A 21,842-nucleotide genomic window follows, 5' to 3' on the forward strand; every position below is an offset into this window, starting at 1 on the left:
CCCCCCTCGACGCGTACCAACAAAAAAAAAACTAACGAAGAAAAGCAAAACAAAAGAGAAATAGAGTCCACCCCCCAATGCAACAAAAATAGGTAACAAACAAAGCTCCAGTTATTTCCTTTGCTCTCTCCCTGTTTTTCCGGGGAGCATAGTGCGAGGGGGTGTGGGTTTGATATGATGACGAGGCCATTAGGAGATACCAAGAAAAACAGGTCGTTTATCACATCCTCAGCATTGGAACTACTAGACTCTCGCTCGCATCCACATCAACTCACACACACACATGAATTCACACGTACGTACGTACATACATACACACACCAAAACACACCACATTGGATCTGTGCGTGCGGGGGCTCTCCTCGCATTTGCACAATTACCGCACGCTTCAGAAAACAAAACTGCCAAAGCAGAAACACTACATTATCAGGCCCTTATTTCGAAGGTCCCAGCTTCGCAACAACTGCGAACGAGCTAATCCTACAGCAAGCACCACCGCTCGACATCATCTCAATATGAAACTTTTACGTTCCTTTCCACCCTTCGCGCTTCTCCAGATTAAGTATCTCTCATCCCTTGATATAGCGACCAGGCATGAATACACAACTAGGCTTTCGATTACATCGCCTATCAACTACATCCAAATGAATATTTTACAGCCAACATAACACTTAAATCAGAAGTTTATGGCCCTAACACAAAAAATTCATTAAACATTTACATAATTACAAAAACTGAACCATTTACAGCCAACTCTAATCACAGTATTATTTCATTACATAATAGCTACAACTCGTAAAACATTTACTTTAATCTTAATATCAACTATACCCAAATGACTAGTTATAGCCAACCTCATTATTATTTAATTACATAACAATATTTATATATAATTTTTATATTACATAATAATTGGTTATTGTGTAATAACTGTAGCAATTTTTTTTTGTTCGTAACCAATCGGAAAGCTTTTGTATCCATCTGTTTTGTGATTAGTGCGATTCGAGGAATGATGGCGCGTTATACAATTTGAACCAAAAAAAAAAACGTTCTGTGTAAGTTCGCTTTTTTGTTGTTGTTGTTGTTTTGTTTTTGAATTGCATTTTATCAGTGAAATACATAAATCGCAGAGACTCATGGCACGCTGCATTGACGTTGTTTTAATTTCCGTACTACATTCATTAAATAATGTGCGTGTGATGCGCGTTCCATTTCATTATGTTTCGCCGTTTCAACTCCCTATTGATTAACACATTACATAAATACCACCGACAATTTGCTATTTCATGCCGACGTACGTTACAGATTCCATTTTCTGTTAGATAGTTTTCATTTCATATTGATCAACGACCACAAAAAAAATTACAAAATACATTTTTTCTATTCATTACATATTCAATTAATATGAAGTAAATAAATACAAATTTTCTTAAACTTTAATAAAATATTTGGAATTGGAATAATTTGATTTTTTGAAAACAAAAAAATATTTGTAAAATAGTCATTTTTTAAGAAATTTTCTAAATTTAAACTTTGAAATCTCTATTATTTAAAACTACTCAATTATTTATATTTTTTATTTTAGTATTATGAATAATAACAATATAAAAAGGTGTAAATTGGATTGAAATGAGAAATGTGACCTGAAATAACTATATTCAAATCTATTTAATTAAATTGTTATAATCTATAATACATGAATGTGATGGGCATGTAAATAATCCCTGAAATAACTGCAAACTAATTAAACAATTGATATATGAGCATTGAATTTACGTTATGAGCTGAATACACTGGTTTTAACATCTCAATTAAAAAGATAATAATTTCTATAGAAAACATCACATGCAAATTAAAAAAAAACACAAGGAAAATTAATAAATAAATTGAAATTTCGTAAAACCATACAAGAAAATAATTATCTTATCTACAATATAAATAGTTTCAATACATATAAATTATTTACAAAATTATAAGAAAATATGAGGTTTACTTATGTAATAAAATTCTAATAAATCTACTTTGTTTTTTGCTGTCGTACAGTTGAATTGTAGATGAAAACATTACTAAGAAATATTATTAATTGTACGTATTACATGCGTATTGAGTTGTTTACGTTGATTTTTGCAAAATAAATTACAATTAATTTGATATGTCAAATGTACTACAAATTGTGACTATAAATTATCATAAATTTTAGTTTTGTTTTATCAAAATTGTAACGTAAATGTTTAATTTATTTTTATTATATACAAGATACAAGAAAAAAAACAATATTTCAACATATACAACTTATACATTAAATAGTACAAACATAACGGAGCTAAAATTATTTAATAAATTACATTAATTTGTAGTTATATTGCATATTTCTCAAATACATGCACTTGTTACTTGACAAGTATATTAAGTAATTAATTGGATTTACAAAATTATAACAAAAGGTAATAATAATATGATTATATTAAATTTTGTATTATGTCTCATATGCATAAATACTTGTAACTTGACAAATATCTATAAGTTAAGGATAAATATTTAACTTATTGTTTAAATACAAATACGTTTAATTCAGTTGTAAATGAAGAATGTAGAAATGTAGATATATGTTTTACTTGGACTAATACTTGCAAATTGGCAAGTAAGTGTAAATGAGAAATAAAATAAATATAAAAAAAATACTTCATCTTATACAATGTAAATTAAAATAAACATAAATCAATTTTATTCCATATTAATTTTGTAAAAATGAGTACATGTGCAAATACATGTAACTTGACAAATATCTTTAAGTTAAGAATACATATTTAACTTATTGTTTAAATACGGATAAGTTTAATTCAGATGTAAATGAAGAATGTAGATATAAGTTACATGTTCTACTTGGACAAATACTTGCAAAAAAATATATCTCAACTTATATAACGTAAATCAAAGATTGAAACATGAATCAATGTTATTCCATTATATAAGTTAGTACATGTACAAATACTTGTAACTTGACAATTATTTTTAATTGTGAAATAATTTTTTAACTTGTAGTTAGTACTCAAATTATGATTTAGTTTGAATGTAGGTATTACATGCCTCACTTGAAGGTACTTGCGATTTGACAAGCAACTTCAAGTGAGGATATAAATAAATTTTATCGATTAGAAAGTGAATGAAAAATAGTATTAATTATGCGAATTGAACTTGTGTATGGAGTTGTTTGTGTTGGCTTGCGTAATTAAATTATAATATTATGACCTATGACACATGTGTATGTACATATATATATATATATTTGAAACGGGAAGCGAAATTACCATTGGCAAACAGCGGCAATTGGATTTCACGTATTACCATAATGTCACGACATATAAGTGCAGTTTGATCGGAAAAAATAATTAATATTTTGTTTGCTCTGCGTTTATTCGTTTATCTCTGATATTTCTTCTCCTTCTGTATCGAATGGAGGACACCCTGTATAAATCAAGTGCAATGGAGCGCCTTGGGCTGCGGATTATTCCACATACATGGGTTTTAATTGAAATCTCTCAGTCAAAACCCAACCCCGAAACCGGCGTATTTCATCGGTGTCATCGGCAGCGGCCATTTATCAGCCCCGGTAAAAATTGCTCAGTCTAGAGTGAAGCCCGGATTCGTTTCGTCGACGAAGGCTGTGGGATTCCCCCCAAACGCAACCAAACAAAAAAAATAAATATATATATTATTGTCGAAAGCAAACAGAGAAAAGTATTTCGGCACCGAAATTAGCAACAAAATCGATCGCATACAAATTCTAATTCCGTTCCGGCAAGAGAATTCCATAACGTTTCGGCATTGGACAGCGGCAATTCAAGCTATGTGCCGAGCCGAACCACCCCTATTCATTGCAGGCCAGAATTTGAATATCATTTGAATAACAACCCCTCTACAGTCTACTCGTTCTGCTTCTCCCCACGTCATATACACCACACTCACAATCGCAATACCAAAGTATATAATACATATCCACATACAAAACATTTGTATGCTTATGCATCATGATACAATTTATTTATTTTTTTTTTGTCGTTCAAACTTTCAGAAACGTTTCACGGATATTAAGAACGTTCTCTCTTCATCCACTCCAAAACTCCGACATCTTAATTATAAACTTAGGTTTTCGTGTGCTTCATTTTTTCTTTCCCTTGATCCTCCATCATCTTCATCTCGCATCCACCTTGATAAATCGCGCCCAGACATAAGGCTGTGCACGTATTAATTTCTTCAGCTCTGTCTACTTCTTCTTTCTTTTTTTTTTGGTTTTTTTGTTGGTTCTGAGCTTGCGTGGAAAAAGAAGGAAAACAACAGACGGAATGCTAATCAATATATAAGGTCGAAGCTCGCCCCCCGTTCTACGACTCTCCGATGCCGTAAATCAATGGGATGCATCTTTTACCTGCGGTTTCGGAAATTTGTACACAATTAGAGCTCTCCGCGTTGCGACCGAATAAATCATCACGAAATTTGAACACGAGAAAGGAACAACAATACCAAAAAAAAAATACATATATATAAGTTTAGTAAAGGAAATATGAAGAATCGTCCTTGCTTGTTAACAAAGACCATTATCCTTGTATAATCGAAGATCGGAGAAAGGTGCAGCAGTCACAGAAACAACTACAACATGTCGGAAGTCGAAATTTTATCGCTCCGGACAAGATATCCTCTACTACCGTACCTTCTCTACCACCACCATCCTTCCTAAAAGATCGTTTATCTGCAGGGAAGTTAGAACATAATAGATTCATTACTGTTTTAAATGGCCGACCGTAAAACGGCCGACACCAATATTACTCATGGGGTGCAAGAAAGACGGATGGATTCGCCAGAAAGAGACCGATCAACCCCCAAAAAAAAATTCACAACTGACATTTCTTCTCTCTCTTTCTCTTACACACACTTATTCTCTATATACTAGATTCTACCCTAAGGGTGCAACCTACAAGGGTTTTCACCCCACACACATACATTTTTTTTTCTACATCTCACATTGTCCCATATTTGTACTATTTGTTGTTCGAAAATTCCCATATATTTTCTTATTTTCTTTGGCACGTCGTAACCAAATAAGTGATATTAATTGCGCGTGCATAATCTGTACTCTTTTTTTGTAAATTATATAATAGTAAATCGTTTCGTAAACATCGGATTTTCGGTGCGAATGGTTCGCACTTTGTTTGGGTCGTGTTGAAATATCGAAGTTTAATTGACTGCGATTCGTCCGCTTTGCATAATAGATCATTTTAATGCAATTACACTTCGGACCCGGTCGGAACAACCGGTAATTCGGTTAGGTCTTATTCACAATTCATATCTGGTTTGCAATTAATTTACAGTGTTAAATTAAGCTACAATTGATATCACTGATATCCACCAAAATTATCACATTAACACAAATTTTATACTATTTCTTTATTTGCAAATTTCAAGCATAAAATATTTCAATTTTTATTTCATTTACTTTTTTTTAACAAAATGATTCAGTTAAACATTGCTTGTGTATTTCAAAAACATCTCAAAAGCTAAACATCTAACAGTATATTTTCCAAAAAATTATGAAATTATTAGATATATTTAGAAAACAGAAATTTATTTATTAATTAAATTTCAAATTTTGTTTTAACATGTTTGATTGTAATACAATATTTGTTCTACTATACAAATTATGATGATGATTTTTGTATATATTTACATTACATAAAGTTTTATTTACTTGGTGTAATGAAGAAATCTAAAAGTTTTAAATTCTATTAAAATATCAAAGAGAATTAAATTTTTTATCAATAATTTTTCATAAATAAATATATATAAATGTATTTTGATATATATCGTAAAGTTTCATTTTTTTTTATTAAGTAGAGGTATGAAAAATATCAATTTTAATAGAAAATTTTGGAATTTTATTGTAAGTTTTTGAAAAATATACCAATATATTTCTGGTAATAAATGAAATTGGATTTTAGCATTTCATAGTTTATTATTTCCTTATTTTTTAAAGAAATTTACAAAATTATATGAAGTTTATAGTAAAATAACTTTGGTATTTGTGTTGTAATAAGCTTTGTAATTTCTGTTGAAATTAAGATACAAATTTAAGCGTTGAAATTGATTAATTGGTTTAGGAATGTAATTTTTATGGTATTCTCTTAATTGATGTGCAGTAATCGGTTAGGATCAGTTATGTTGATTAATTCGAGCCATCCCGCATAATGAAGACATCGTTTTTTTCTTCTCTCTAGTTGATACCTAGATTACGTCCTTCATTTTATATATATATATTTTTTGTGTCTGAGCGTTTGGGGGCTGTCGGAGAAGAGAAAGAAAGAGAAAAAAATGCTTTTCTGGTGGATATAAATGAGTGAGTTGTCTGTGGGATAGCCGAAAGGGCGATTATGTGGGTCGGATTGGTTGTCCGCCCCTGCGGCGAACAAAAGGAAGAAATTATTAATTGAGTCCATATCTCTTCGTCTGGGATATTACCGTGTGTTATACAGGATGAGGACGCCATTTTGGCGGATTGATCTTAATTGGTGGCGCGAAGAAGAAAAAAAAAAGAAAATACGAAGATGAAGAAAAGTTTCGGATTCTAAGGGATGATGGTTTCCGGTGATGGACGAGGAGAGGTGGAACGGTGGGTTATGGGCTTTTAGGGCAGCCGGCGTGACGGGAAAACGAGGGTAGAGAAGGACACAATTGTGAGTAGTTTTGAAAATGGGGGGTTCCCAGTGCGAGTCGGAAAGAGACGGACGTAGCGTGGCGGCGATGGGTGCGAGGGAGACGGGGATAGGACCGAAGTGAGGAGGTGTGCGTGCGCTCGCTATACACTAGTAGTGATGTTTGAAACGCTGACAGCTTGCCAGTGCTATTACAAGCCTGGTCCACCAATCCGCTTTCAGCTCGCAGTGCAAACCGACTGTCGAGGGAACGACACATCAGTCACCGCGGTACCACGAGGTTCGCGGAGTGTCCAGAATTCTGGAGTGCGGATAATACTAGTCTCTAAGAAGTGTCCCAAGCAAAGACTGTGATCTATATACATATAAACACACAAAAAAATATATAATTTATTTTTTTCAATTTTATTTTTCCTTGATGTCGCGTCTGATTACACCGCCGCCTTCGCATCATGGGAATTCCCTTAAGGAGAAGGTAAATGTTCGGACTTCATCCCTTAATTGATACGTTACACCATGCAGCGGACAAATAAATAGGGAGCATCTAATTCAAATCGACACGGTCTAATGTGGAGACCATTCTGTGCATACATTACGTGTTTGGCGAAAGGGATGCGTCTCACTTACGCAACGCCGAAAACCAGTTTCCTGGGACGATCATGATGACGACACGCTTAATTGATTGATCCGACTATAAAATTCGGGGAAAATACCTGCAGAAATAACAAACAAACGAAAATAATTGTGATTACGAACAGTGACATAAAAAAAAGCGCAATTGGATTACATGGATTCTCTAACGTGATATGCGGTTCGTATTGAAACTGTTTTTTTTTTCCTACTCTCTTCTTCATCTGTTTACTTCTCGAACTCGAATCAAAATAAACAACATTACCTAATGGATTTTATACAACATTTTGATAAAATTAATAAGAAAAGTTATATGGTTAAATTAAATCTACAACTCAATTATTTACAAATTATAAAAATTAACGAAACAAATTTCATAATTTATTTAACAAATATATCTATATCACTTATAGTAAAGTAAAATTTGTTGTTTACATAAAGCACATTTTTTTACTCATTTAACAATAGTAAAATATTAATAATTAAAACTTTAAAAAATCTCTAAATTAATTAAACAATCATTTTTACAAAAATTTGTTTTATAAAACAAACACTAATATTCATAAATTACAATTACTTTAAAACACATAAATTGTTAATATTTTACACCTATATACCAATATTTCGTATAAAATAAAAATTTGTAATTGAATTCATTCATTTTTGTTTGAAATTAATAAAGAAAAAATATAAAAAAGTTCTATTATTTTCTAATCTAAAAATGAAAGAATATTTCAAACTTTTTATTACAAAAAAAATATTATTCAATCGTTTTCTTAAAAACTGTAAAACCATAAGAAATATTCCTTATTGAAAACTTTAAAGGAAGGAAAAATTGTAATTTTGTTAAATATAAAAAAAAGTAAATATTTCGTGTAATTTATCTAATATATTTCACTTAATATATTCTACATTTTAACAGTTAATTAAATATTTATTAATATTTTCAAAATTTGTGTAAAATAATTTCAAAAATTAATGCGTAATCAAATAATTATATTAAATACAGAAACATTAGTAACATTTATATAAATGTAGTAATTAACAAATCTTTTTCATAAAACTTTATTTTCATTGAAAAAGTTGTAAAGAAATGATAAATGTTAAAACTTTAGTAAATCTCCAAGTTTTAAAAAATTATAATACACATTTTAAACGAAATTTTTGTTATAAAAAAATTGATCAATTATTTAAAAAAAAGAACAATAATTACATATTTTTTTTTAGATAAATAAATGAAGTAATTACATTTTTTTTTATTAAGGTTACTCAATGGAAGAAGAAATAAATCAACTAAACCTATTAACGTACTTTATTGATTTATTTACACTCGAGTGAATACCGTTTAATTAAAACATTATTTAGAAACTGCTGAATTCGGCTTCGTTATTAACTGGATCATAAAGCATTGTCCAACTTCTCTTTTCCTAATACTACCATTATTATTTTTTTTTTCTTTATCGAAACACCGTATGTTTATTGCCACGACAATCAGATCAAAGCGGTTACGGCAATTTCGAATCGATAGACATCATCGCGTTTCAGTTATTTTTTTTTAGGTTACACAGCCCACCTAAAGTTTCCTAACTACGTATATTACGTCTTCTTCTTATTTTTTTGAAAGGCGATTACCAAATAAACCTCTTTTGAAACACCTTCGCTGCGCACGTGTAGTGCTTATTTTTTTTGTGTCTTGTAGAAAAATTCACTAGTCCTCCGTATTTGAATATTTAAATCCGCTTCTTTCTTCTTATTATTATTTTTTTATATTTTTTTTTTTTGAATAAATAAATTACACGTTGGCGTCGATTTCTTCCTGATCTGATCGGAATCGACGCCGTCAAAGATTTATCGCCAGGATCGTTCCTCCTTTGAAAGCGCCGATCCGATGGATTCTCTTTACATATTCTTTACTACAACCATGTTAAAACAATATTTCAAAATACTTCAGTTTTCTTATTTATTTACGCTGCTTATTTATGTATGATAATTTTACACAATTACTAAAAAATTAATTAGAAAAATATCGAATTTTGCATCATTTATTAATTTTATTTAAAACAATTGTTTTTTTTTAATTAAGAATCAAATCAAATATGTAAAAATTTGTAAAATAGTACTTAACAAATTTTACTTAAGTAATCTTATTATCTTATAGCTTACTTAAGTTTTTAAAATTTATCAGAAAATAAATAATAATTATTATTTTTACATTTATTATAACAATAAATTTACATAGAAAAATTTTACTAATAAATTAACTATAATTTACAAATATTCTTTATTAATTTTACAATTAAATCAACGTAAAGCTAAAATTTTCATTCATAAAAATATAAGAAAAAAACAAATCTTTCAATCAAGTTTTTCAAATAAAAATAGTAGTCGTTTTACAAATAAATAAACATTAAACAAAATTTTCATTGAAAAGAAAACAATCAAGAACTTGACTTACAAAAACAATACTGATTTTATAAATAAATAAACGTAAAACTAAAATTTTCATTGATAAAAATATCTGAAAAATAAATGTTTTAATCAAGTTTTTTATAAATAAAGGTCACAAAAATATATTTCCATCAAAAAAATTATGATGTTCTTAAATTGGTTTCGAAGAACAAAACCTCTGGGAAATAGAGAGTCAACATACAAAAAATAAACGAATCGTGATTGAGAAAATTATTGGGTACGGATTATTATAGAAAGTTTTTTTCATTCGTCCGTTCTCTCTCTCTTCATTCTTTATACTTGGATTCCCGTTCTTCTCGTGTTCCTTTTTCGGGTCCTGATCGGCGAGAGATAAATCATGATTTCGACATGAGTCCGTTTCATTTTTATCTATAATTTGTGTGTGTGGCCCCCCAAAGAAGAACAAGAGAAAAAAAATAACGAAAGGAGACGAAGAACGGTAAAGAATGAGAAGAACGTTGAAGAAACGAGAAGAACAAAAGGAGGGATTTCAGGATTTGATTTGTATAATAAGCTTCTTCAACAATGTGTTTTGATAGTCTTTAACAACAAGTGTTGTTATGTGTAATTATTGTAAAACAATATATGTGTCTTATGTAATTATAAATAGTTGAAATAAATATCGTAAATTATTGCTTAGTTAAGGGGTCGGCAACATTTATGGGGCAAAGAGCCACTTGCCTGTTAAAAAATTGGTTAGAGAGCCGCATTACAATAGTTGTAACAAATAACGAAATTTATAGCTGAATTTAGGGGTCGGCAACTTTTATGGAGCAAAGAGCCAATTTCTTGCTATGATAAGTTTAGAGAGCCGCATGTAGCATTACAATCGCTATTTGTTTACTAATGAAATAACAAATGTTTCTTGATTTATTGTTTAGTTTAGGGGTCGGCAATCTTTATGAAGCAAAGAGCCAATTTCCTGTTATGAATAGTTTAGAGAGCCGCATGTTAGCATTACTAGTGAAATGACAAATGTTTCTTATGTAATTTTAAAAAGTTGAAAAAACAATATAATTTATTGTTTAGTTTAGGGTCGGCAATCTTTATGAAGCAAAGAGCCAATTTCCAATGAAAAAATGTCTAGAGAGCCGCACTTCATTACAATCGTTATTTTTTACAAGTGAAATGAATTTTTCAATATACCCACAACAGTCAGAGTTAGGAGCCGCATTTTTTTTTATCGAAAGATAGATGCATTTGGCTTAGTTAATTATACAATTTAATACATGTTAAACTTCATTTTAACATTGCTTGAATTACTATTGTGTATTAAATTACTATGGAATTTATCTGAAATAATTTAATAAATTATTAATTGTGAAAAATTAGGAAAATTTCAAATAATGATTTACCAATTAACTACTAATCAATTCTACAATAAATTCGAAGTATTTTTTTGTGGAATTTTTCAATAATCTAATATGAATTACGTTTTAATAATAAATTAGCAAATAGATCTATTACATCCTCTATAATTATTAAAATAAACTATTTATTATTAATTATACAAATCTAAAGAGATATATAATTTTTGTTGTGTGGATCATTTGCATTCAGATTGAAATGCATATGTAATGATCAGGGGATTAATTGCGACCGGAAATGTCCGCGTTCCTTAGCAATTGGACTGAATGTAAACGGGGGCCGTCCGATCTTGTCGCGATTAATGCACGCAGTTTCCGGAATTCGCCCCGGATTCCGTTTATAACGAACACCGAGTTTGCGCACGCGGCGAGCGAAATACCTTCTCCGATCCAGAAGTCTAGACACCGAGGAGGCATCTCTTTGTATATTCATTCTTACGACCACTTCTGTGTATTGATATCAACAAGAAGAAAAAAGAAAAGAAAACACATTCCAAAAGCCTCAAGTGTTAATACTTTTCAAGAAGCTATTACAGGAAAAAAAAAGCATCTAAATTTTTAAGTTATATAACAAAATCATTTCTTCTTTCAATTTGATTCCTTTATATTAAAACATGGATAAAATTGACACGTTTTTTGTAATATTTTAATACTAATTATTAAATTTACTTATTATCTAAAGAAAATTGAACAATACTATTAAATTATCATAAATTATTGAATATTCCAATCAATTTCCTATTGTTTTTGTTATTGTGGACAAAAAGAATAAGTTCAAATCAAAAGAAAAAGTTTACAATTTTCTTGTATTTTGTTGTTTTTCACAATTGTGATATTTGTTTATTATAAATATTAATCATTTTGTTTTATAGTAAATAATTAAAAGTGAGAAATGATTCGAAAGTTAATTTAATTGATCAAATACGATATTTCCTTGGAATTGATTGAAATAAACTTTTTATAATGTAATTACAAGAACCTTCATAATTTTTCAATGAATATTGAAACAATTACAAACATTTGCATTATTTATTTTACAAATTAATTATTTGATAATTATATATTTATATAGCAATATTTCGCACAGTGCGGCTTCAATCAGTCCGGATTCACTTTATTATGTAGTTTTATAAAGTTTTAAAGTCCTCGATTAGTCCGGTTTCAAACAGTTCGTTATATTGGCTGTAGTTGTATATTTTTACTACATAAATAAAATTAAATTATTTACTTGATAATTAAATTAATTGTTTTATTTATTATCTAATTATATTTACTTGAAGCAACAGAAAAAATAAATATGAGAAAATAAATCATTTTTGTTGTGGTTTTCAATTTAGGATTTTGTTCTTGTTTTCTCCATTACCAAAACGTGTTTTTTTGTTGTTGTAATTTGTAAATGTGAGAGGAAGATTCGTAATATTTCAATTTCATTTTCGAACTACGAATATTATGTGCATACATTAGGTAAAAAACTGTTATTACGAGGCACCCGCGGTCTTCGGTACACCTTTCGATCGCGCCAAGGCAATATATTACGCCATTACAGACAAAGTACGGACAATTTGAGCGCCGGTTAAACGCCGAAGAGTTGTGCACACAGCGTATTCAACGCAACCAGAAATCAATCGGGTATTTCCAAATACAACATCCAACTGTTAAAATGCATCGTATTCAATTTAGATTTGTAAACAATAATAGAAAAATTGCAAAGAAATTTATAATCCTTAATTATTTAAATGAAATACATTTCTTAACAAAAAAAAATTATTTGAAATTTTTCATAATTTTTACTTATTTTTTATTTCAATAATGAATGAAATTAAATGTAACTAATATAATTTATTTTTTGTCTTATTTGTAATATAAATAGAAAACTATAAAGAATTTTACCGTATTTTGTAATTAAAAAAAATAGTAAGAATATTTGTAAAAAAAAATGTTGAATTTTTGAAGGAAATTATTATTTTTTTACAATAATTACAGTAATTTAATGTTGGCAATTATCATTACATTAAAATGTTTACAGGAAATGATAAAGTTTACGAAATAAATTTAATAACGCAATTAAATTAACAAAATAAACATAATTTATTTGAAAAAATAATGTATTTTTCTTTGTAACTAATAAAAACAATTGGACAATTTTTACAAATGTATTCATTAGGACACTGCAATATATTTTGTTGTCATAGCATTAATAAATGAATGTTTTCTTAATTATTGGAGCCCCACGTTAGGCACCAAAACTACAAAGTTCACTATTTATATATTAAATGACAAAGTTTACGAAATACATTTAAAAAGCACAATAAAATTAACAAAATTTGTATTTTTATATTTAAATTTTGTAATTAAATGTTGGGAATGTAAATAAGTAAATGAAATTTAATTGAAAATTATAAATAAAATCGTGGAGGCGTTGAAAAAGCGCCCGCATTAAATTCCCCTTTTTAAAAATTGTAAATAACGCAATTAAAAAAAATAAAATTTTGTATACAAAAAAACGTGAAGTGGAAAATCGCCGACTGGGGGGTTCCGTTGAATGCCTCCAAGTTCGTTCCCGTATAAATGATGACATAAATTGAAACATCCAATGAATAATTCAACACACCAAAAAAAAACGAAACAAGCAGCAACATCGAAAAGAATAAATACACGAAGGAAGGAATTGGAAGATGTAATTGTAGAAGAATTTTATATTCAGGGCTTCAGAAATTACAGGTTTAGACGAAGATAATGAAATAATAATAATGGGAAGATCAAAATCGTACGTTGTTGCTTGTTGTTGTTACTTCGGTTGTGAACAGCTGTTGTTTATTAGGTAGGAAGGAAGTTTTTGTCCAATTCGGTAAATTAAGATAATAAGTTCACATTCGTTGCGTGCCGAAGGACAATTTGCACCCGAAATAGGATAAAACCCCACCCGAAATACGGTAAAACACGAAAACGCATTGCAAGGTTTTGGATGTAATTATCGTGACACGCTGAACCATTTTTTTTGTTTTATAAACTTTACTAATTTTTTATTTAATAATTGATTGGAAAACGCGAGATGATTCATTTTTTTTCCTTTTACGCCCTTCCACAGTTCTGGCCTCTAATTTTTCTGTTAAACGTGAATTTACTGCGGCTAATGACTGTGTTTATATACTACGGAGGGAAAAAAAAACAACACAAAATACGAAAGGGAGAGAGAGAATTGCGTTGGCAACAACGGTGAACTCTCACGCGACGTCCCCGGTCCTCGGAAGACGCGGGAAATTCGAAACGCCCCGATCGGGGCAGCTGCAATTATGAAAATCTATTATTAGATGACGCGACACCAATTGCATCCTCGCATCTCTACAATTCCGAAACCCAAAGCTACTACTCCTCTTCACCATTCTTATATCATCAACCCTAAACATGAATTCAGGTGATTCACGTTTACGTAATTTGTTGTCTCTGTTTCTCTCGTATGTTGCTGCTGCTGTTGTTGTTGTTGTTGTTTTTTTTATAATCGCAAATACAAGCCCCGAACAAATTGATTATAAATGTCCTCGCTGAATTTAATGTATGCGCATTGAATCCTGTTGCTGTTCGCAATACAAATCGGCTCTCCGAGCGACGTGTTTCAATTTACCGCCGCGCAATTAAAAACGTTCCGCCGGTTCGGCTGTTATTTGCTTGTCCTTTCCTCTTCTTTTTTTTGTTCCTCGACGTTGACTCTTCTGTGTTTTTTTACTGTCCACCCGTCCACCAGTTTTGCTCCATTTCGTTTTTCTCTTTTACTCTTTTACCGAATGCTTCGATTATCAATGAAAACCACTTTGCAAATTGGTGCGTCCATTTTTTATATATTTTATTTGATTTCAACCAGTCCATTAATTAAAAACATCAAGTTATTGTTTCAAATTTTTTAACCATATTTTATCGCTTCATTAATTAATTGCAATTATTTCATTATCTTTATTAATTAATAATCAACTAGATTAATAATTGTAATTATAATTTCTTTAAGAACTCAAAAACAAATAGATTTGGTAATGGAAATATCATATAATAATTGTTTTCAATTCATATTTTTTGTTTAATAAACATTAATATATTATATAATAAACTTATTAAGTTAAGTATCATAGAATGGGTGATCTTCATAAACTTTTCTTTATTTGAAACAAGTCGATTTGCTTAATTGAAACATTAAATTGTTACATTAGTTGAAGGTGCCCCACGTTTGGCGCCATTTTAGAAAATCTAGTTTACTGTAAAACAATGCATAATAAATATTACTTTAAATTGAAATAATTTATTTGTATAATAAACCTATATATTTCTAATCGAATTTAGTGAATTACATTAGGTTTAATAAATATAAACTAGTAACAATTTGATGTTTTTCGAAATAATTATAAAACTAAGAAATAAACGTTTTTACATTTATTTTAGATTTAATAATTTTAAAAGTATAAATTTTAGTTTTAATAAATAATTTTTGTATTAATTGGTAGAAAAAGCATTTTTATTTTGTTTTGATTTATATAAATATTTTTGATCGTGAAACGAATTTTGAATAAATAAAAAGTTTGTGCAGCAAACGTCGACTGTTTAAGGAAGGAAACCAATTAAAAAGATTTATCTGCAATGACACGCAATACGAAGTAAAAATTAATTAACATTTTAATTGCTTGGAAACTAATTAGAAAATTATGAAAAAAAAAATATAACGCCCAGTATCCCATAATTAAGAGAAATACAGTTATTACTGCTTAGGGTTTTTTTTTGTGCAAAGCAAATATTTAATATTTTCTAAACTTATTTTTATTCAATATAAATAAATTGACGAAACTTAAGGTTAAATTGAGTTTTATAACAAAATATGAATTATATAATGATTCATTGATTACAAATTTGCTTCAATGTAGTTATTACATAAATAATATTATTAAATACTAAATTTATATTTATTAGAACAGTCATAACTTTACAACTAAGTTTACATTATTTTACATAAATGGGAATTATTTTTAATTGGCGTCATGTAGTCGTTATAAACGATGTCGCTATCACCTTATTAGACGTATTTATAAGTTATTAGCATTTTCCAAGTAAATATATTATTTATTAGTAGATATTTCATTCCAAGAATCTATTTTGAATAACACCAATTGAAATGTTTGGTTTTGAAGTCTCTATAATAATTTAACACAGTTTTTGTAAATTTTATTTGAAAATGAAATGTAATTTTTTGTGACTAATTGAAGCAATAATTGGACAAATTGTCGTTATTTATACACATTATTTGGTAAGATACCTCGTAGTGATAGTATTAACAAATTTGAATATTAGTAATTGATGTTTTCGTGTGTGTTTGGAGCCCCACGTTAGGCGCCAAAACCTAACGTTTACTAAAAAAATTGTCTATTTTTTGTCCACACACTTAACTCATATATATGAATAATTGTTGTTTCTTTAAGTAATTGGAGTCCCACGTTAGGCGCCAGAAACGTAGTTTACTACAATTTTATAAAGAATTTAAAAAAAATTGAATTAATAAAACAAATATTGAGTTTTCGTGTATATACAAATGCGGCAAATGTAATTTGCTTCAGGTATTTCCAATCGTGTTACTAATTACTGTATGAATGCACTGTTTGAAAGCCCGATGTTATCCGGGTTTATCGACCCGAAACATAATCTTAAATCGTTTTGCTTCTATACGCTTTTGTAATTGCTTCGATTTCAATTTCATCTCTGTGTCTACATTCATTTAATAAAACAATATAATATAAAAGGATATTCATTTTATTCTATAATTTTAAATTAATTTATATATGCGGTTTCAATCATTCCGGATTCACTACAGTCCGGTTTGCACATTTAAAAATAAACTAAATTTGAATGGGTGATATTGTTTTACTTTTGGCTACTTGAAAAAAGTCGATTTATTTAATTGAAACTTTTGTTACATTAGTTGAAGGTGCCCCACGTTAGGCACTTCTTTTTTATTTAAATCTAGTTTAATATAAAACTATGCATAATAAATATTATTTTAATTATAGATTTAATAATTACAAAGTAATTTTATTATATGATTTCGATTAGTGTGGATTCACTATAGTCCGGTTTGAAAATTTGAAAATATAAAGTTTATTAAAGTGAAAATAATTTGTTAGTTGTTCATTCATGAAATTACTTTAAAACTACTGTAATTAAAGCATTGTTGTTCTTCCTTCTGCGCTGTAATTAAAGACATTGTTCAATCAGATTCGTCTAGATTTAATTAAAGATTAGACCGAGAGCGTAATTTGAGTTAAGTTTAATAATTTTCGCTGAGCGTACGTCGACCTTAAATTTGAATTGCTGCAACTCGTTATTGTTTCTGTGTAATTAATGTGTGTAATTGCAGGTAGATAATGGAAATGCGAGTGAATTATACGAATTTATCTAATCTTGAAAAAAAAAATGGAAATTAGATGATAACGTCAAGTTTTTCTTGAGTGGAAAACGCGTATTTCCAATTAAAATATTCGGAGGGTTTGTTTTTCCAGGGATGATTAACGAGCGATTTATGCAGCATGCATGCATCGAGGGGTGGTGTTTGGATGATATTTGTGAGCGTTCGAAAAACAGAAAATCGGTTTTTAATGGCTCAATCGAAATTTCTGACGACTTAATGATATTCTCTGGCTGTGCGGGGGTTGGAGGCGGCTCTCCGGTTGCGGTCCATCAAATCGGAATTAATTAATAGAGAGTGGTGGGGGTGGCGGTGTTGGAGGCGGCGGCGGCGCGCGTTTAAATAATGCAGATTCTGTGCATATCGGCCATAACGGTCATCGCTTATTGCTGCACTAAATCATTCCGAATGTAACAACTTTAGCACGGGCCGTCGAATTAATTGTTGAAATTATATCAAAACCACGGAACCAAATACCGAATCGGTTTTGATCTATTATCCTGCCGCCGTCTCCTCCGTCTCACCAAACGTATTAAACGACTCACATCACTTAAATGCATTCCGGTTTTTCGTTTGCTGCATTATTCAGTTCACTATGAAGACACTACAATACCACACACACTTCAGTCCCACATATCTACATTTGACTCTGTTTAACCCTCATTACTTTACATTGTTTTTTTTGTTACATTCGTTCATTCATTCATTATTTCCGAAATTCAAAAGTTCTACATGTCTTTGCTTAATTTATATTTTATTTGTCTTCATCTTTGTCCATACTTAACTCTTATTGATTAATTTTTTTGTTCAATTGTTCTCGAAATTCAAATCCTCGTGTGTTCTTGATTAACTCTTTTATGTCACTTTTTTGTAGTAATTTGTTTCTCATTTGTCTTCCTTTTTTTCCACACGTGTTCTTATTAACTTACATTTGTTTTTGTTTTCTTGTATATTTGTTACAAAATTCAAATAATTATGCTTAGCTTTTATTATTTTCCTTATTTTAATTTGTTTTTCATTTGTCAACATTTTTGTATACACATATCCATATTTGTCATTGCTTTACTCTTATTTTTTTACTTTTGTTTTCATGTTCATTTGTTACAAATATCAAATCCTCCCATTTTCTTGCTTAACTTTTATCATTTCACTTATTTTTCTCTTGTCTTCATTTTTGTCCATACATTTCCATATTTGCCTACGCTTAACTCTTTTTACTTTACATTTGTTTTCTTGTTCATTTTTCACAAATATCAAATATTCCAGTTTTATTACTTAAGTTTTTTAACTTTTTTTTATTTTATAATAGTTTTCTTGAACATTTGTTACAAATATTAAATCTTACCGTATTCTTGCTTAACTCTTATTATTTTACTTTTCTTTTTCATTTGTCTTTATCTTTGTCCACACACTCCCATTAGTCTTCTCTTATTAATTTACATTTGTTTTCTTGTTCATTTGTTACAAATTTCAAATTTTCCCGTTTTCTTACTATACTTTTATTATTTTACTTGTTTTTCATTTGTCTTAATTTTTGACCACATGTATTCATATTTGTGTCCGCTTAACTCTTATTAATTTACATTTGTTTTCTTGAACATTTGTTATAAATATCAAAATCTTCCCGTTTTCTTGCTTAACTTTTATCATTTCACTTGTTTTTCTTTTGTCTTCATCTGTTTCCACACATTTCCATATTTGTCTCCATTTTACTCTAATTACTTTACATTTATTTTCTTGTTAATTTGTTACAAATATCAAATTTATTATTTCACATATCAATTTTGTATCTTTGACTTCAAATCTTCATTCACAAATATATCCATATTTAATCTTGTTTAACTCCCTCAAAATTTCAATTTCTCAATTATTATTTTTCATAATTGTGTTATTTTTTATCATCATTATTCTTTTGTTTTCCGTAATGCAAATATCATTAATCACGGTATGCAAATTAATGAAGTACTTAAATTATGCTTTTGCACCTGCGCCTTCTTCTTCAACCTTTTGGTGAATTGAAGAAAGAAAAAAGTAGTAAGAAGGATCGGACGAGGAATTTAATGAACGGCTCGAGACTGGTCATTTCCATCCGCGCGCCGCTCGCACATAATAACGGAAATTATCTTCGTTTCATTGCAAATTAACAGTTTTCGTAATGAACAAACATCGCCATTCGCATCGCGTAAAACCTAAACGCAAATTAATTGCCGACGCTCAGTACAGACACATTTCTTACATTCTATCAAATTACATCGTGTCTACAATGTTGAATCATATTGAAATAATACTACTTCTGTTTTAATTATGTAATAAATACTAACATATAGAAAAAAATATAACACAATTAACTATATTTTCATCAACATTTATTTCAATATTCTAGATAAAAGTACAAATAAAACAGAAATTAATTATTACATTTTGTTATGTACAAAACAATTTATATTTTTGAAAAATTGTAAAAAAAAATATTAGTTTTACTTATTGAAAAATTTATAGAAAAATAACATTTATTTATTTAATTGATCAATTGACATTGACGTTAAATTAACATTGAAAACTGAGTGCGGGCAATCACACACATATAAAAAGATACAAGTTTAACCATTACCTAGGTAACAAACCGGTTATATTTAACAGACCTTAATGCAAACCGGTCGTTAATCTGTCAAATGCAGTGTGGATCGTTCGTAATATTTATTGAATCTAGTTTGTTTGGACTCTGTTCTATAACGTGTTTCTAACATTGATGCCAAGTTCAAGTCCATCATAAAATTATACTAAATTTTTCTATCAAATATGTTTTTTTTTTCATTATTTATTGTAATTTCATCAAATTTGTCTTAATAAAAAATCACAAGAAATTTTCTATAGAATTAATAATTAATATATTGTGTTTATTAATTATATTTTTTTGCATTTTATATACATATTATTAATTATTTACTGCAATAAATAATGTTGTTAATTACTACTAATTATCTTTGATTTACAACTAAATCTAAATTACTATTTTTTATTAAATAAAAACGCAAAATTAGAAGAATTTGTAATAACAATAAAAAGACTAATACTTATAGATTTTATTAGCTTTTTTAATATTTAGAAACTTTGATGAGAAAATATAATAATTATTAAATTACCTGCAGATATTTTGATTATATCTTAGTTAAATTAGAAAATTAATTTAATGATACAAAAAAAATACATAATTTGTCCCAAATTATTTTACAATAATTTTATTTTTTTTTCATATACTAAGTCAATAAAAAAACATCAGTGAATGTTAATAGTCTGTTAAAATTGAAGTATTTTAAAACTTTAATAAACAAATAAATTGATAATAATAAAAAAATGACTAAATTTCATAATTTATTGTTGGTATTTTCTATAATTTGTTTTGATGAATCGTTTTGAAACTTCGCTGCGAAACTAAAGTTGTTTCATTAAAAAAAGGTGCAAAATTTTGCTAAAATGAAAATGCTGCTTTCGTAACTCAATTGGGTTTCCTTCTGTCTGGGGAAATGATGATGATGAAGCTGTCAGAGGAAAGAGAAAGAAAAAGTGTAGCATCATCATACACAGTCGGATTGAGTCATTAAAAATGGATTTCCATGACGATTATTATGGCCGCCGTGTCCTCCTTCTCCTCCTCTTCCTCATCCACCTCTTCCTCAGCGTCACTCAACCTCCATCTCTCTCTTTCACACACACATCGTATAGAGTTCTATCTCACTCTTTTTGTCTGTCTCACGCACACTCTAACTCTCGTCCAACCATTTTTTCCATAGCGTAATGGCCGCTCATTAATCACTGCCACAGCCAAAATATTCTATCCCCCAAAAATCCGACCAAACGCGACGCGCGGCCTCCGATCCCGGCAAAGCCGCCACCCCTCGCAAAACCCTAACCGCCCCCACAAAATTTATTTAAAAAAAAATTCATCGATATTCAGTTGTTTCGTTATTGCATCTCTTTTTTTCTTCTTCTGTTTTGTGTGTGTGTGTGGTTTCGGTAGCTCCCGTTACGATTTATGGCATATGGCTTTACACGTATAATGACCGAAGGAGGCGGCGCGAGCGGAGCGCAAATTACGAGCTGTTTTATGGTGGCTTTAGTGCGTGTAACGGCCTGATAAGTTTTATCAAAGAAGAATTGAATTTTATCTCTGGCAGCTTTAAAACATTCCCGTTCAATTTGGGGTATGATTTATAGCCTCCGGTCTTTCTCTTTCTC

The 21,842-nt window shown here is 29.4% G+C and overlaps 1 protein-coding gene across 2 annotated transcripts in view; it reads left to right on the forward strand.

The window, feature by feature from the left end:
• The window catches only part of LOC108559377 (homeotic protein antennapedia-like), a 62,457-nt gene that overhangs the window by 18,683 nt on the left and 21,932 nt on the right, over positions 1 to 21,842 (forward strand). Inside the window, exon 1 of one of the 2 annotated variants that reach the window (XM_017916636.1) lies at positions 6,890 to 7,515. The exons of the other annotated variant lie outside the window; for it this stretch is intronic. The gene's annotated coding sequence lies outside the window, so the exon portion shown is untranslated. Of the gene's footprint in view, positions 1 to 6,889; positions 7,516 to 21,842 lie in introns of those variants that run through there. 2 annotated transcript variants of the gene reach the window in all.

The sequence above is a fragment of the Nicrophorus vespilloides genome, unplaced genomic scaffold, assembly GCF_001412225.1.
Source record: "Nicrophorus vespilloides isolate i.1.1-1 unplaced genomic scaffold, Nicve_v1.0, whole genome shotgun sequence".
In the NCBI taxonomy this organism is placed as follows: domain Eukaryota; kingdom Metazoa; phylum Arthropoda; class Insecta; order Coleoptera; family Silphidae; genus Nicrophorus; species Nicrophorus vespilloides.